Source organism: Ambystoma mexicanum, chromosome 1p (genome assembly GCF_040938575.1).
Source record: "Ambystoma mexicanum isolate Mex_15411 chromosome 1p, UKY_AmexF1_1, whole genome shotgun sequence".
NCBI classification, from domain to species: Eukaryota; Metazoa; Chordata; class Amphibia; order Caudata; family Ambystomatidae; genus Ambystoma; species Ambystoma mexicanum.
In genome coordinates, this window is record NC_090921.1 from 1,137,248,193 (window position 1) to 1,137,261,347 (window position 13,155).

The following is a 13,155-nucleotide window of genomic DNA, read 5'->3' on the forward strand; positions in this document are numbered from 1 at the left end:
CCTATCTTGTGCAGCTGTGTACTCTCATGTCATCCCTTAGCACTGATAGCATGGGGGGGCCCACAAGTCAAAGGCCATCATTGGGATGCCTTCAAGGGAGGACAACGTGGGACACACGTTCATTGTCGGGGTGACAAGTTTCATTATTATATTATGTGTTTATAATCTTGCAGGGAAGTGTACAAATCTATATGAAAATACATTCTTACGCACACAAAAAGGTGAACACTTCGCTATGTAATGATTCAAGGAATGAACATTAAAAACACGTGGGAAGTAAGCACAGTTGGTAATGTTAATGTCAAAAGTGGCATTTCCAGCGACTATGTGAAATGTGGAGACAGTTGTTTCTAATCAACTTGTTTATATGTTTCAGCTGCATAGGTAAGTGATGGATGTCAACTGCAGCTATCATTGTTTCTCTCCTGAATTATTTAGTCATGAAATACCTGCATTTTATTAGTTCTTAAGAGTTCAACACAATATTGCTTTTTTTGCTTTGACTTGCAAGGTTACAATGGTTGCCAGAGCTTTTGAGGGTTGGCTTTGCCCATAATGTCAGTAAAAATGTAGCAGGTACTGCAGCAATTATTTAAATATACTTGTGTGTGCGTCTCTTGTGGGATTCTTCATTGGTATGTATCAGCTGCTTTTTCTGTTACTTTGAAGCTAAACAGGATACACATGGTTTGTACGTCTTCACACTGTGTGGATTCTGCAGTCGCATCTATGCTGATACTTGGTCTAGGTCTGACCTGCCGGGGAGAACCGACCCCTACCAGCATGGTTTTCACAGATGCACCGGCACCATTAGCAATGGTGCCGGTGCTTCCCTGACCCCATTCCCGTGGAGTCCTATGAGACTCCACGGAAATGGGGATTTACAGTTTGTGCTGTAATATCCTGGGGCACTGGGATATCAGGCAGCGTAAAATGTGTTAGGAGGTCAGTGGAAACCCGCCGTTAGCATCGGCAGTTTATCGTCAACCTCGTAATGAGGCCCAAAGTCTTTTTGGTGTTCGTCTCTTTCTCTGAGAAATGTTTTGCTCTATCTGTGTGACAAATTGGATTCTGCCTCACAGGAGTACAAGGAGGAGTAGGGGACAATTGGTCCACTCAGCCATCACACTTCTACAAACAAAATACCAATGCAATCATAAAGGTCAAACAGGAACAGTTAAGAGATATAACTCCTTCATCTTTTGTGGTAACATGAGCCGAAGGAAGGCTATACTCTCAAGAGGGGTGTTAAGGTGAACCAGTAATGACCCAAACAACACAGTATCACAGTCCAAAATAAAGGGAATGTCCAATCAATTTTCTAAAACAATATAAACACTTTAATAAAACATACCATCTGCACGTAGACCAGAAAGAGTTTACTATAAAGAAAAACCACCCAAAGGAAAGAACAGAGGAAATACAACAGACTGAAGAAAGTAGCACTCTGTTCAGTTCCACGGGTGGAAGAGAAGGTACTACCATAAAAAGTATATTGGGTTGAAAACAGGAGCAATTGTGACCGGTCCAAGTGGCCCATGGCGGCAGTTCAGTTGAAACAGTAGCTGGATTCAGTTCAGGGTAGGATGAAGCATCAGACCTGGTGTCAAATGTTGATGTGGGCTGATCAGGCTCAGTTCAGGCACATAGGATTGTGGAGGCCTTGGCAGCAAGAGGGCATTGAGTAGGGGAAAATGTGGTTGCTCTGTGCAGTTGAAAGGCACTGGCTCAATGATGCAGGCCAGGGTGGTCCCAGGAATGCTTTGCAGTTGGTGAGGGCCGAGTCTGGCTTTAGCATCTGGGAGAGGTGTGCGGGTGATGCTCCAGTGGTTCGAGTTGGCAGGCGATGGTCATTGAAGGTGTGATCGAGGGTGCGTTGAGGTGCGATTGATGCAGCTTTTCTCAGGCTAGCTGGGCTGAGCCTTGGTTGTAACACACAGTTATAGTCTGCGAATGACCCTCTGGGGATTTGGTTAGGGGTCTGGCATGGAGAAGTCACTTCTGGCCTACCAAGTGATGTCCTTTGCTACGACACAATAAAGAAGAGAGCTGCTTTAGATGCAGTGCAATAGTTTGGCTCGTTGGAGGAACACAGACAAGAGCACCAGCGCCTTCCCTATTGTTCAGGATGCAGAGGAACATGGAGTGACCAGTTCAGAGTGATAGAACAGGGAGCTTTGGCTGGTCTGGCCCTGCTGTTACTGTGAGACTTTCTAAAAGGACTTGAGGACAGGATCCTCCAGTTCAGGGTATGCTCTTCCAGCTTTGAAGATCTGTCATAGAGTGGTTGGTCCTGGTCCACATCACTGGTCACTCCCAACATTCACTGGGAGTGGTTAGGGGACAGATCTTCCTTCTGCCTTGGATGGCCCTTCTTCACCTCAGGCTGAGGGATTTGGACAGTGCAACTGTCCCAAAAGAAGTCCATGTGAGAATGTTCAGAATGTCTCTTCGGTCTTAAAGGATCCTTGAGGAGCTGAGGGAATTCTGCTAAAGGATGAGAGACCCCTTCTTTTAAAGGCACACATCCTCCGGTGATTGGCCTAAAGCTAGCCTGCTTTAGGGGATCAATCACTGTTCCTGGCTGGAGTGGACTTTGCTCTGTTGATGTCACAGCCAAAGTGCTTTGCTCAAGAGGAAGTGGAGGAGAAAGGAAAGGAAAAGCAAAACCACAAGAAACAAGATGGTCCAGTGTCCAGAGTTCTCCTGCCTTGCCTACTCCCACCCCTTGACTCCTACTCACAACAGAGACCTTTAAACATACAGTTCCCAGGTGTGAGGTGACTCCTCCTGAATGGGTGTGTTCCTTTGATACCTAGTCCCAAGACAGCTGGATGCTTTGTGATTGTCTCTTTGGAAGGGTGTTACCGGCCCTCACAATGTGAATCAAAGAGAGGCTTGGTCTTCCTGGTTTCTGTCTTGCGGTGTGGCAGTATCGCCCCATCTAACCCCAATACACAGTCCCTTACAAAGCAGAGCTGACTCAAAGGGGCTGATACATATGCATTATCAATTAGGATGTGGTGACCATGATTATACAGAGCGCCATGACTATGCCTAAACTCAGTAATAGATTATTCTTAGAGATGACCCTGCTTCCAACATGGGGTATTCGTGATCATCATGGTTCTGGTGCGGGGGCATATCTTAAATCTCGCCCCTGTGCTGCAGTGATGTTGCAGTCGCTGCGGTGGTTGAGTGGGCATCTTGAGACCTTTGACCCTGTTCTGAGCCACGGGCAGAGCAGGTGCTGCAGATTGGGCTACTGATGCAGCAGGGCACAATTACACTGTGCTTTTGGCATGGAGTGACAACAAAGTGGGATCTGGTTAGCAGATTAACCCTTTGGATTCGCAATCACCCACATCATTTTATGCATGATGAAAATCTAAAAAGCCAGGGCTTTGCACCCTTGCCAGGTGGCAATTACTCACAATCTGGTCTAGAAAAACAGAGGTATGGCTTTAATGTCTCGTTTAGCCAGATTTACAGTGATTATTAGTTGTTTTTCTTGAGTCATACCTGGAATTTTGAGGTTTGCTTTTGAGTATCCAGCAGTTATGAGTGCAGAGCTACCGCAATCCAAATGCGTTGCTTGGCATCACCCTTTGCACCTGTTTACTTAACGATGGGGGCATGTTTTCTGTTAGCCCTTTCTCTCATTTTCTGTTAATCTGAAAACAAGTGTGATCTCCCACCCAGCGGGGCATGAAAGGGACGATAAATGGCACTGTATTCTCAGCTGTCACCTGCCCCATGTTCCTCAGAGACCATATTGCATGCAGCCTGTGGGCCCGCTTGCGAGCGGGGGAGACCTCAGAAGCATGGCTGAAATGTGCACACACAATCATGCTGAAGTGGTAGCGACGTTTTGAAGCCCTACATTAGTTGAGGTAGACCATCCCCTGCACAAGCCTCGCACCTAAGAATTACTCAAATGCATCAGCGAGGAGCTCTGTACAAGAATCTGGTCAGTCCAGCCGAATCAGTGGCGTGGGGGAGAGGAGTCCTCCCTCCAGCTCGAATTCTTGTCTCATGGGCCTGCTTTTGAAATCAATTGCCATATTGCGGGAGCCAGGCCGCCCGAGACCCAACGTGACAGACCTCACTCTCGTCTCCATGCCCGCAGCAAACTACCCACCGTCTCGAGTCTGTTCTCCCTTCCCCCACTCATTATCTCGCCCCATCTCTATCCTCAGCCTACTGTCTCGGTCTCCCCTTACTCTCGCCTCCCCCCTCAATCGCTATCACACTCCTTAATTATATCAGCCAGCCTAAATAATGAAGTGAATATTGGATTTCACAGTTTAAGTTAACATCAATATTTACGCAGCGCGAAGAACAGGCACAGATTAGTCCTTCGTTGCCTCCTTTCAATGAACTGCAAAGGGAGGAGGAGTGGCGTCTGGTTGGTATGCTGAGGAGGCATCAGTGTTGGGGGAGGTAGAGGGAATGGGAGTAAGGAAGACCCTCAGTCCCCAGGAGAAAGTTCACTTTGAAAGCTGCTTCGTTAGTACCTGCACGCTTCGAATTACAAGGAGCCTTGATGTGGAGCAGTTGCATTTGCTTAACCAAGAAATATTGGAATGCACCAGCCCCAGACCTCTCCCCACACATGTCCCTTCCCCAGGGTAATACCCAACATTGTAGTAGTGAGGGGACGAACTAGGGAACATTTCCTGATATTTGGAGGGGAAAGGCAGGCATCTGGTTCTGCCACTATGTGGTCATAAACGAGTGAGAACTGACAATATCTTCTAGGATTCAAAGAAAGTCATGAGGTTGGTCTCAACAATATATGCCAGCCATGCCACTGTAAAAAACATATTCAACTTAGTGCTGCCCAAAGCAGATCATCAGGCCCCTCAACATTGTATTATAGCCTAAACGTGACTCTACAAGCAGCGCATTTATAATGGCAAACTTCTTAGTAACATGTTGCCCCGCTCAGTAGCTGTAATGTGGATCACCCTGCTGATTTTCTTACCTAAAAAGTTCAGCTTTGCTTCAGTGGCAGTTGCCACTGTTTCTCGAAAGCATGTGAAGCAGCTGTGGGATTTAGGACCACAGGTATGGTACCGCACCTGAGTGTGTGCAGGAGCTGGGTTGTCACTTTCATTTATTGCCAAGCCTCAAACTTGCGGGCAAGGTGATTAAAGATGGTCCCCCACCTAAACAGCAAGGTGCTCAATCTTGACAAAGTGGGAAATAGTAGTAGTAATCATTATTGTTTGTTGTTAGTTGTTTGGAGGAGCACCATGTTTACCCTATTTCCAGGTTAGCTCCTTTGGGTTGAGCTAATTGAACCTGAACCCATCACAATATGCCAGAGTGTCCCCCTTCCGCCCCCCCCCTTGCACGCTCATTGCACAAACACAGATCATGAGGATTGAACATATTATTACCCAGCACTGCCGCCCTTTCATGCAGCTTGTACCCAAGGTAAATTATTAACCCTGCCTCAACAATATGTGCCAGCATTAACCCTGTAAATCACATTTTCATAATACTGATCAACAACACATGCCAACATTGTCACTGTAAAATACGATTTCATGCTGCTAGTGTCCAAAGTAAATATCAGGCGTTTTTCAAGATTATGCCCACACTTGCCCCGTTCTACCTGGCTGTGTGAATGGCAAATCGTGTGATCGTTCTTAATGAATATAAGCCTAGTGCTGCCTCCACTTTCCCGCTGAGAGTGCCCAAATCAAATCATGCTTTCAGTCCCAACAGTATATGCCCGTGTTGCTCCCCATTTCATGCTGCTGGGCTTAAATGAAAACATGCATTCTAGCTCAACAATGCACCTCCCACTACTCCATTCATGTAGTCTGTGCAAAAAAGGTGTCTTTGCTGAACACAGTTTTGCCTTATGTCTCTCTGTGTCAAGAAACTGTACGTGCCTTTTCCAACCACACAAACATATTCTTGCAAACAACCTTTTAAAAAGAAAATTCGCTTTTTTATAACCAGTCCGATTGCACAGCTCTGACATACCTTAAAAATTGAGGTCCCCCCTCTGTAGGACTTAGAGAAGGTATTTGGGAATTCAGAGCACAGAGCCACCCCAGGTGATTTAAAGGTTATCTGACGAAGGAGTACACTTCCCTGAGTCCCTGAGTCACATTGAGTGGCACTATTATCCCTGGATTAGAGATAAGAGATGTTACTATCACCCCACTACCTGGCACTCATTATTTCCCTCCATAAGGATTCATAGCGGAGACCACCCTCCCTAAATTCATACACATACGCATTGCAAAAACATATCTGAAGATATCGGTGAACCTGGTCCCATGGGAGGAACACATTTCATTGACAGAGGTAATTGTTGACACTTCCGCTGTGCAACAATAACCTGCATGCACAGTAACTGCTCAGTTTACCCACGAAGGTAAAGCAGTGGCACTACCGTCCCTGTATCTCACCTATCATTGTCATTTCCTTCCAACTTGGATCCATGATCTAAATTAGCTTTCTGCAAATCCTGTTTGGATTCCTGTGCACATTATAAATGGTGGACTGCAAGTACCAGGATACAACATGATATGACCCGAAAAGCCAGGAATGGGTGGTTATTTCACACTTGACGGTGGAGACATTAAGATCTCCGTAAACTTAGCTTTTGGACTTCCTCAGATTTATACCAAAACACACCCTAAGGAGTCTTTAAAATGAACCCATCTCTGTACTGTTTGACGAAGGTATGACTCCTTTTCTTGTGCTTAATTTGTAAATTTACACATCAAGCAATCACCAGTGTCACTGAGCTGAGTTTTTGCAGAGGGACCCCACAGTAACTGCTGCTTATGAAAGGATATTGGCGATTGCAAAGACAGTGTGAAAAGCAAGAAGCCTACTGGAGGACCAGGGCACTTTCCACCAGCTGCAGGGCCATCCCATTGGCTCTCTCACAAGGGCAGCATCTGGGTATAGAAGTCCCAGAAGTCCCGTTCCTCCGGTGTCATCTGATCTCATGCAGAAAAGGCCCCGCGCGCCGCCACGCTTAGTGCCCGCTGTTCTATTCCTGTGCATGGAGGACATGGCCCCGGTAAGCGGGCGTCTCCTCGTTGTGTGGCACCATTGCATTTCTTAGACACTATGAATATATTTGCGACCGCAAATACATTGACCCCGAGATGCAAGTTTGTATTGAAGAAACAAAGAGAAAAAATAGTGCAGGAAAAATCCTTCTTCGGCGTTTAAGTGAATGGCCGCATTTTGCCTGGGTTAAATGCCGAGTTCTGCCATGGCCTCGCTGACATGGTGAGCTCATCACAAACAAGGTCAACGACCCCTCACTGTCCTCACTTTGCAATTCCTTGCACTGTCTTGGGGGGAACTCCTTGACCTTTCCATCGCTTTACAAGAACACGCGGTTCCAGCTTTCCGACTAAGATATAGAACGCCTATGTTTGGCGCTGCTTCAGTGCACCGCGGATATGCCATCTCATTTAATAGGATTTCATAAGGTTTTAGTTAAAGGCCTTCAAAAATAAAAGTAATTACTCTTTTTAAAACAAAAGAAAAAAACAGTTTTACTGAATAACTGAATGAACGAACAAATATATGAATGAATGAATGAATGAATGAATGAATGAATGAATGAATAATTGAATACATGAAGGCCCATATTACCAAGAATGTGCACTGATGCTAGTACAACTGGCATGGTACTACCACTAGGGCAAACATGCCCTGCTGCTAAAACACATTTTTTGAATTCTACTGGGCAATCTTTCCTCTAGTCCTAATACCCTTAGAGCTAGTGTGAACATTGTCCTAGTGCAAACGTTGTTGCCGTAGTGGTTAGTCTACTTGCACCAGTGCACGATAGATTCAATAGCAAACAAGATCCATGTTTACAAATCAACAAAGAAAGAGCAGTGCAAACTATAGGAGTATCACTCTCCTAAATTCTGCTCAAGATATTAATTTGGAGCCTGGTGTCCTGTGAACTAAGCCTAAATGTACTTGTCAAAAGAATTACTCTTTGGGACCCTCAAATATGTTTTGAAAGAGCCATCCCTACAGGGGGAATGGGACGGGTTTATGGTGCAGACAAATCCCAGATGAACACACAACAGATTCTTGCATGCCATGCAACGATTCGTTGTCCATTCACGACCCATGGATCTTGGGTCAAATCACGGTTCATTTATGGAGTTTGTACAAGCTATCAGAGCCCTCACAGACAGATTTGTTGAAGTTGTGAACGTTCGCTTTCCCAATAAAATCACAAGTGTCTTCCAAATGAAGTTCAAACCCCTATATGTTATGTTATGTTGATTTATAGCGCACGCTGCTTCCTTTTGCATGGTCTCCAGGTGCTCACGTCGTTATGCAAGGAAGTGGGTGGGGTCGGTTAGCGGGCGAAGAGGGATACGATAGAGGTTGTGCTCTTCTGTTGGTGCTTGCAGAACTAAGAGAAACTGGCATCTGTTCATGTCTGCTTTCTGAGTGTACTTTGATTGTGTGTCCTGTGGTTATTGTGTCCAGAGGGGCAACGTCCAGTGTCTGGGTTGTTTGTTATTTCTTGTTTGTGGCAGTTTGTTGGGTAGGAGGCTTGTGTGTTTTGTTTGTAGTAGGGCTAGCCCAAATGGGTGTGTGTGGTTGGTGGGAGGTATGCAGGAGAGGAGCGAGGCGTAGGGTTGGTTAGTAATTAGTGGTGTGTGGTTGTTTTAGTGTTTTTTCGGTGTCCGCTCTGTCCAGCGGATGCTGTTTGTAGGGGTTGTAAGATGTGCAAGTTGTCAGTTTTTATATTTGTCTCAGTGAATTGAATAGCCAGGTTTTAAATCGTTTTCGGAAGGTTAGGTGATCTACTGTTGTTCTTATTTCCTTTGGTATTGAATTCCTCAGTTTGGCTATCAAATGGGAGAATGTGGTCCCTCCAAAAGTCCTCTTCTCGTAGTGCTTCGTTTCAAATTGAAGGTCATTGCTCAATGTTAGGTTTCTTCCTGGTTGATAGTGGTTGATTTTGGCTTGGAGAAATGTGTCCCCTTGTCCGTGTAGTGATTTTTGAGTGATGCATGGGCCTTCAAAATGAATGCATTTATTTACTCAAAGCCAGCGCTGGCATGATGTGGCCTCTTCTGTTTATTCTCAGGTGTAGTCTTGCTGCAGTATATTAGATGCGTTGCATTCCAAGGTAGAGGTGGTTTATGTAGTCTAGTCTTGGTAGTACCAGGGATATGATTGCGAGGGATCTGTGTGGGACGGTGAGGTAGGGGAGCATCCCTCTAATCATTCAGAGGAGGTAGAAACATTTATTTGCTATTGTGTTGACTTGTGGTTCTAGCGAGAGTCCATTGTCCATGGGTATTTCCAGGCTTCTTATCACAGTGGATGTCTCTGGTTGGGTTCCCTTGATGGTGGCCAACTCATATGTGTGTGTGTTGCTTTATTCTCGGAAGGTGGGGGGGCATTATTTCTGTTTTGGTCAGGTTTAGTTTGAGATTGTTGATTTTCATCAAGGTGTATATGTGTATGAGGCATTTGTTGAGGGTGTTGTTTGGATATATGGTTAAGGTTATCTTGAAGATGGGTTGGGTTTCGTCTGCATAATGTAGGTGGTCAGTCCATGGGCTTGACAGTGTTTCAGTAGGGGGCACATATCGATGTTGAAGCAGAGTGGGGAGAGTCTAGATCCTTGTGGTACTCTATAGGTAATGTTTTTGATTTTAGATGTACATGGTGGTAAGTATGTTCTTTCTGTTTGGTTGGTGAGGAAAGATATTAGCCATTATAGAGCAGAGTCTTTTATGCCACATTACTCCAGTCTCTGGATTAGTGTTGTGTGATGATTGTGTCGAAGGCGGTGGATATATCTAGTAGTATGAGGGCCAATCGAGTGCTGTTGTCTGTGTTTATTTTTTGGTCACCCCATATGAATAGAAGTGCTGATTCCATTCCTATACCGGATCTGAAACTGTAGGCGTGGAGCTTTCTCCCTGCCTCTTTACCCAAATTAGGCCCACCTCTAAAATGAGTAAGTGAGCCTTTTGTCCATAAAGCAAGTTTATTGTACAATGGCCGGGAGGGAGCTTAGATGAAATCTAAGAGTCAAACTAACCCTGCTCTCCCTGAACCACACACAGAACACAGATCATATACAATGTTCAACAGTAAATACACTCCCCCAGATAGTGTTACACAGTCATCCCCCTAAACATGATTGGTTGTCCTGTACAGAGAAATCTAAAACCCACAGTTTACTGGACATAGTCCTTATTACACAATCCTCTAGAAACGTATCATTACAAGGTTTACATTTCCAACCCACCCCTTCCCAAAGACCTGTCTATATTTGGTGGCAGCCTTGCCTCTTAGTTACACAACAACAGAATTCCTATTAATGACACACACAAACCTACCTCAAAAATACCTATGCACACAGAGAAAGACACGCAGATTCCATTTTGACCTCTTCACGTTTACTACTCACATTGCCCAGACCTGTCCGGTGTCCAATTTTGTATGACTTCTTCGTGGCTGACATTTTTCTATTCATTTGAGTTCTGCCCACTCTCTGACGACACAATTGTTCTCCTAAAATGTATTACTAATGGTCTCTGCAAGTGCCTAGGAGAAGCCACCTGCTTCAAACAGCCCCATGAATTCACAAGATGCCTATCTCTTACAACAAGGAGCTCTCTAGTTCACCAGAGATCATATCTTTGCTTGCCCTCCAGCCCTTGAACCATCGGTAAACTGACCACAGCTACTCCATTGATCAACTTGGAAATCCTGTTCCCCAACTGCTGACGAAGCCTTTGTAAACCTTTGCCATGATGGCGAAAACACCCTTCTGATTAATCCACAATGTGGATACCCATGATACACAGAGCAATCCCACCGCATATCTTTTATATCTTTGGCTAAATTTGAAAAACACTTCCCATACATGTATAGCGTTACGTGTGCATTTTATACATATTATGAGCTTCTATCATGAGTGCCACTCCATGTGCACATATTGATTACCTGCTTTACCTGAGTGTGGAGGGGCCCTCTGTGTGACAATGTTTCATCGTTATGTTTCTGCACGCATGCAAATCTACAAATGTATCACCTCTACCCAAAATAACACAACGTAACTTAAATGTAACACTTATCCCATTCATCATAAATATTGTAATATTTGTGTCAATTTTCAAAAGTGACAGAAATGACAATGAGATTTGTCCACCCCCAGGAGAGTGGTCGAGTGTTCCATTGTTTTCTACATGGTTGAGTATTATTTTGTAGATGTGGGTCTCCAGTAGGTTTGCCGGGTAGGGATCTTCCGCATTGCCTGTTTAATTTTTTCACAGTGGCTTGATGCATGCTGATTTGAAATTTGTACAAACGATTCCTGAGTTTAGGGGTAGGTTCATCAGTAGCCAGAAGTATGATGCTGGTGTTCTGTGGTTGAGGATTTCTTTGAAGATGTTTGGTGGGCATCGGTTGCTGGGGAATCCGGCGAGGTTGGTGTCCTTTATTAGTTTGTTGAGAGTTTCTTTGTTTATAGGTTCAAATCGGTCGAGTGTTGTGGTGTTTGGTGGTGCACTCGTTTCTGGATGTTTCAGATTTGTGTTTTTTGTTACATGGCTTGCATCAATGGTCAGTTTAATTGTTTATATTTTTGTTCTTAAGTGGTCACATAAGGCTTGTGAGGGTACAATGCATTTTTTGCACGATGTCAGGTTTTTGATTTCCTTGATGATTTTGAATAGTTCTTTGTGTGGGTTACTGCGTGGATTGTTGTGGTGTATGCTTTTTTGCTTTTGGCAATGCTGCTCTGTACATTCTGAAAAGTCGTTGGCATTTATTTTTGTCCAATTGGTTGTAATGGTTTCTCCACAATTTTTATAGTTTGTGGTTTGTTATTTTGAGCTCCCTCAGTTTTTCTGTGAATCATCTTGCTGCCATGTTTTTTTTATGCAATGGCTTTCAAGAGTTTTGCAGGAAGGCTGAGCTCTGTTCCTGTGTCATTGTACATTTTGCTATGTTATGAAGTTACTATTTGGAGGAATTTTGGAACTTTGGAGCAAGGTTTTGAAGGATTGATGCTGTTTGGTGCTGGTCTTTTTTCATGCTTTTTGGTATTTGGTGTGTTTTTGTTGGAAACGTGTGTGCCCCTGTAGTGTTTGTTGAGTATCTTCATAGTGTGTTATTAGTTTTCCCTATATAAAAAACAACATTACATTTTACCCTTTTCTCTTGTGACATTTCCCTTTTATGTCCCCTTTTACATTTAAAAAGCAAACTTCATTTTCTTGTCATAATCCAATACATGTAAACAAACATAACTATATTTGCCTTTTCACAGTTTCCCCTTTGAATGTGTGTTGTTTTCTTGTCCCCTCTGTTGCTGGTTTGTTGTGTGGTATTATAGTGCTAGTCCAGGGTATGCAATATTTGTGGTATAGTAAGGTTGTGCATTTGTTCTACATTGCACACTTTTGGCTTCTCAGGTTTTGCGCAAACATGGTTCTCAACATCATTGCCAGTTCTCATTTGAGATTCTCATGGCATGCATGCAACGCTGGAAGGGGAAGAGGAAGAAAGTTGCAGTGGAGGAAGAACGCTGTTTCCACTCTCAGGAGTAGGAGCATTCAATAATAATGGATTGCAAGAGGGGGACAATGGTGCTGTTTCTGTGCCCAGGCCTTGCAGCATTGGTCATCCTACAAGTTAGCGAGGAGGTTGCTGCGTCATTAGAGGGGGCCTTAGTAGAAGGAGTTGGGGAGGAGGCTGGCCTATTGGAGGAGCCCCCGACTACTGGCACTGATGCTGATACCCCATGGAGGCAGTGCCCCTGGTGCATGCCCCAAACCCGCAGAGGCAGTGGCATTGGAGGAGCAAAAGGGAATGCTTCTCCTGTGGGAGGAAAGTGCAATTGCAACAAGCACCCTGGAGGGGGAGTATGGGACAACACCTGTCTGGGTGGGTTTCAATAAAGAGAAAGTTGTCAACACCCAACAGTTCAAGAGTGCTGCTGAAGAGGAGGTGGACGTCCATCAGGAAGAGGCTCAGGGGGAAGACCAGCATGCGGAGGTGCTGCAGTAGGTGCTGGACCTATCTGAGGAGAAAGAGCAGCCGGCAGAAGATCACATTAAGGGGGAGGGGGAGACGGTTCTTGTAACTGTCATGGCGGGGGGGGGCAACCAG

General features: G+C 44.8%; 1 protein-coding gene across 2 annotated transcripts in view; it reads left to right on the forward strand.

Annotated features, from left to right (window-relative positions):
• The window catches only part of IGLON5 (IgLON family member 5), a 1,589,367-nt gene that overhangs the window by 211,702 nt on the left and 1,364,510 nt on the right, over positions 1–13,155 (forward strand). The window lies entirely within an intron of this gene.